Below are 5,743 nucleotides of genomic sequence, written 5' to 3'. Positions count from 1 at the left end.
ATGAGGAGTGCACACCACCACTACAAGGCACAAGTCAACCCAGTTCACAGAATGACTTCCCACTTCTCACTGACCCTCTACTTTAAAAAATATGATATCGTTTTCTGGGACTTGGAGTATCTTAAGAATAATTTCAAAGTATGTGAGAAAAAACGTTTGCCATCTTTGCTTTTAAAGAGCATTCTGGCAACACTACTTCCAAAATAGATTTTTCTTCTGAAGTTGTTGATTCTGACTCCTGCATGTCTGTCATATGTATATTCAAAATGCTTAGCCAACATCATAATTAGGAGATGCACGTTCATCTTCAGTCTTTTTTATTCATTGTCTAGCTTTCTCATGAAAAATCATGATATAGGTCAAGTGGACCTTAGTCTTCAATATGGGATCTTTGCTTTTTAACATTTTAATGTATTATTTGGTTTATTGACTGTTGCTTTCATGAATGCTGATGTTGGATCTAAGAAAAAAAATTAAATCTTGACAACTCTCCCTTTTCTCTACTTTTCATGATGCTACTTACATGTAAAGTTGTGTTTCTGTTTTCATTAAGTTCAGGTATAATCCATACTGACAACTGTATTAGGCTGTGACCTTCATCTATCAGTAAGTGCTTCAAGTGTTCTTCACTTTCAGCAAGAAAAGTTATGTCAACTGCGTGTTGCAGCTTGTTAAAGAATTTTCCTCCTATTGCCACATTCTTCCTCATAAAGTTCATGTTTTCAGGCTCAAAATACAAGTTGAATACATATGGTTAAAAGATACAACTCTAATGCGTACTTTTCTGGTTTTAAACCATGAAATTGTAGTTTATACAATGTATTCTAGTCAAATGATTGCTGCTTTTCTGTGAACAGGCTCCGTACGAACACAATTAAGTGCTTAGATACTCTCTACCCAATATTACCTTTAACTATGATTGACCCACAAAGTCAAATGCCTTTGTATAGTCAATAAAATACACATAAACATCATTCTTTACTTTTAGTCAAGATCCATCTGAAATGAGCAATAATAACCTTCATTCCATATCTTTGTCTTTAGTCTGTTAAATTTCTGGCAGTTCCCTGTCCATGTACTACAAATCACCTCCAGGAAAATTTTATTTATATATGGTATTAATGATATTATTTGACACCCTACCTCATGCATTTGGTTAGATAATCTGTCTTTGCAATGGACACAAATATGGATCACTTTAAGTCAATAGGTTTTCAAATTTCTTGACATTGATAAACAAGTATTTCCAGTGTTGTCTCTATTTGTTAAAACATGTCAATTGGTATTTTATTAACTCCTACAGCCTTGCTTTATGTTAATAACTTCAGAGGAGCTTTGACTTTTTTATTCAGTGCCATTTGTTCTTGATCATATTTTATCATATATTACCTTCTAAAATAGTTATTCTGAAATAATAGAATAAATTCTTTTTTGTAGGGGGTGGTGATACAATTCTTTTAGGTGAATAAAACAATGATTCTGTGTACTCCTTCCATCCTTTGATGATTCCTGTGTCATTCAATCTCTTGACATAGAATTCTTCAACATTGCAATTCTAGGCTTGGACTTTTTTCTTCAGTTCTTTCAGCTTCCATAGTACTAAGCATGTTCTTCCCTTTTCATTTTCTAACATGAAATCTTTGTATATTTCACTGTAATGTTTTGCTTGGTCTTCTTGTCCTTTGAAACTATTCCAAGATTTTGTCATCACTTCCTCCATTCTGTATCCAAGAGCAATTTTAAGGGTTTCTTCTGACAATCAATTTTTATTTTCTTTCTTTTACATCAATTTTAGTTTCTCTATGTATGATCTTCTTGATGTCATCCTGCAACTTCTCCTTGGATCATTAGTGTGTCAAATCTATTCTTGAAATTGTTTCTAAATTCAAGGAGGAGATACAAACTTGGGTTTGTATTTTCACTCTCATGTTCTTGTTTTAATTTTTTTTTTAAGCTTTAACTTGAACTTGTATACCAGCAACTGCTCTTCCTCAGTCAGCCACTATTCTTATGACTGGCATCAAGCTTCTTCATCATTTCTTTTCACAGATAGAGTCTATTTCTTATCTGTGTATGCAATCTGATAACCTTATGTGTATAGTTCATGTTTATGTAGGTAATGATAGGTATTTCCAAAGAGGAGACCATCGACCTTGCATATTTCCATCCTGTCTACTACCAAGGTGATATTTTCCAACAACTGGTCCTTCTTTGTTTCTAATTTTCTGTGGGCTGGTCACCTAAAATTTTCAATGTGTCATGATTGCATATTTGAGCAAGTTCAGCTTGCAGATATTTGTAAACATCTTCAGTTTCTTCATCTTTGACATTAATGGTTACTGAGTAAATTTGAATAATCGTCCTCATAATTGGTCATCTTATTATTGGTAGGCTTATGCATATAATGCTATCCCTGACAGCAGTGAACTTCAGGTTAGATCTTGAAATATTCTTTTGACAATGGGTGCAGCATCATCATTTTCTTCATTCCCAGCATTGTAAACCAAATGATTGCCTGATTGGGCAAAGGGGTCACTAATGCTAGAATATTGATATTTACTTATAATTTTGTTTAACTTCTAATTGTCCTAGATTCATACTTTGCACATTCAACTTTATACTATTTCACAGATTTTTATAACTAGTCTTTTCATTTAAGTTGTAACCACATCAGAAAAATGAAGGTCTTAAATGTTTCTTAAGGTTGATGCTACTTTAAAGAGTTATCTTTTCTTCCATCATAATTTAAGTGCATTTCACCCAGAATAGCTCAATTTCGGACACTTTATCAAGCAGTGTTCTGCTTTTATCCATAAGGTTTTTGATGACCAATTTTTGTTTTTATTTTTGTTTTTGTTTTACAAGTTGGTCACCAGATCTTTCCTAGTTTGTCACAGTCTGGAAACTCTGGTAAAACATGTTCATCATGGGCGACCCAGCTAATTCTCAAAGTACTAGTGTCCTAGCACCACAGCAACCCTATAGCAACAAGCCAGTCCAGTATGGCAAACTGACAGGTAAGTTATGGGATGTAGTCCTGAAAAAGGAAATAACTAACATAAAAACAAGCCCACTGCAGGTGTGTTTTTACTCACACTGACCCTGTGGAACAGAGAAGACCTTTCTCACAAGATTTTCAAGATTGTAAATCTTTACAAGAGAAGGTTGTCATATCTTGTTTAATGGAGCAACTGGTGAATTCAGACTGCCAACCCTTCCAGTTAGCAGCCAAGTGCCACAAGGGCTCCAAATACTATATACTCCTTGTATAAAAAGAAGAGGCAAAAGGCCATTACCATTGAGTCCGTCATGACTCATAAGTGACCCTGCAGTTGGTGGGCCTCGTTGTCATTAAGGGCCTTGGAGTGGGAGCCAACCCGTAGCTGACCCTCCAGTAGACTTTCAGAAGCTATTAATTATATTTGGAGGCAAGGATTCTGAAGCTTCGTGTGACATACTTTGGACATGTTGCAAGGAGGGACCAGTCCTTGGAGAAGGACATCATACTTGAGAGGGTGGAGGGACAGTGCAGGAGAGGAAGACCCCCGATGAGATGGATTGATTCAGTGACTGGGGTAATGAGGGTAGGTGTGTCAGAGATGGTGAGATTGGCACAGGATAGAGCAGGGTTTAGGGCTGTTGTACATAGGGTCACTATGAGTCATAGGTGACTTGATGACACATAACAATATAAATAACACAGGAGGAAATGGTTCTACTTTCTTCCATGAAGAAGCTGGTAGATTTGAACCACTTACCTTTGGGTTGACTACTCAGCTCCTTACTTTTAAACCACCACAGCTTCCTCCAGTGAATTTTGTTGTTGTGTACCATCAAGTCACATCCACTCATAGCTGACCCTCCAGTGGGTTTTCAAAGGAGACAGTAAATTGCACAGGAGATTATTCATCTGTTTAACTACAAGAGAGCTACGACCTTCGGGTCAGCCGCACCACTCCCCATGGTCTGTGCTGCCAGAGCTGCCTTGTATAAAAATGTTGTCGACCTTTGAGTGAAGCAACCCATAGCTGGTCCTTTAGTGGGTTGTCAGAAGCAGTTAATCACAAGGGACAATATTGCTTATCTTTCTCCCATGGAACAGCCGGTAGATTCGAACCACCTGCCTTTGTGAGGACAGTGCAATTCCTTACCACTAAGCCACCAGAGCTCCCTTATATAAAAACAGGGAGACCCTGGATGACATAGATTGACTCAGTGACTGGGGTAATGGGAGTAGGTGTGTCAGAGACAATGAGGTTGGCTCAAGATACAAAGGTTCAGAACTGTCGTACACAGGGTCGCTTTGAGTGGCAAGCAACTCGATGGCACAGAACAACAGCAAAATGATTTAAAGAGTTGGCATCAAAAGAAGTTTCTGTTTTCATAGAACTCTAAAGTTTGTGAATTTCTCTGGAGAGAGCCTTTGATTTTTTGCTCCACGACTAAAACTCACCTCAAATCGGTTGTTAATGAGTTAGAACTAATTCACAGCTGATCTTCCATTGGACCTTCAAAAGGTGCAAAATGCATGAGAGTTTACCTATTTCTATCTCAGAGGCATTGGTGGATTTGAACCACCAAAGTGATGCAGCCTTTGAGTTAGGAAGGCAACTCCCTATGTCTAAACCACCAAAACTGCCTTTCATGAATTTGTAGTTTGGTTATTTAGCCTTGAGGGAGCTCTGGTAGCCTAGTGGCAAAAAGCTGTCCTGTAATCCTGAAGGCATGTGTTTCAGGGCCACCAGATGCTCAGTGGGAGACAGATGAGCAGTCTCTTTCTGTGCAATTAACTTTATCTGAAAACCTGCCGGAGGGTCAGCTGTGCATCTGTTCCAACTTGACGCTATATACAACAACATACCTTTGATTCAGAATTGAGTCGTAGCTGACCCTAAGGTGGTTTTTGTGAGGCATTAAATCACAAGAGAGATTTCATAGTTATCTTCTGTGGAGCAGCTGTAGATTTGAACTACATGCCTTTGGGATTGAACCCAGTTTCTTACCACTAGGCCACCAGACCTCTTTTCTTTTCATGAATAAGGATACTGCATTCTATGATTAAAGCTGCATTTGTCACCTACGACTCAACATGACCCTGTGAACTATATGGATCTGAGCCATGCCCCGCCTGTGCCATCCTGACGTGCCTAAGTCCGCTTACAGTCACTGTGTCAATCTATCTTGTTGAAGGTCTTCCTTTCTTTCTCTGACTCTCTACCTTCCCAGCACGTTGTTCTTTGCCAAGGGTGACCTCTCCCTCAAAGCTGCTGGGTGTTTTGAATGACGTCCCTTGTTTATCACAGGACAATTGTACAGCATTAATAGATAGATTTAAAAAGTCTAACCAAAATATTTACTGCTATGTTTTGTTTATCCAAATATTGTACTTTCAACCATCCATTATTATATGGTTTTATGCATTAGTTAAAACTAAATGTACTAACATACCTTCTGTTGTTTATATTTAATATGGCATTTATATTATGATTCATAAGTTTTTGTTTTACATATCACAATAATGAGAAAAGCTGTTTTAATCACTTTGATAACAATAACTTCAGTACAGTAACATTCATTCATATACAAACTCTGAACATACTTAAAATATTTTTTATCATTTTTATTTTCTGCATAATCAATTGGAACTGCTATCAATCTGAATTAGTTACTAGAAAACGGAAAAATCACATAAATTTTTACTGTTTGGCCCAGGACTTTAGAAAATATAACAAAACTGGATGAT

This window comes from Elephantulus edwardii, unplaced genomic scaffold (genome assembly GCF_000299155.1).
Source record: "Elephantulus edwardii isolate Elephantulus edwardi_28Jun2011 unplaced genomic scaffold, EleEdw1.0 scaffold00004, whole genome shotgun sequence".
NCBI classification, from domain to species: Eukaryota; Metazoa; Chordata; class Mammalia; order Macroscelidea; family Macroscelididae; genus Elephantulus; species Elephantulus edwardii.
The sequence above is the reverse complement of the archived record's forward strand: the minus strand, read 5'-3'. Positions refer to the sequence as shown.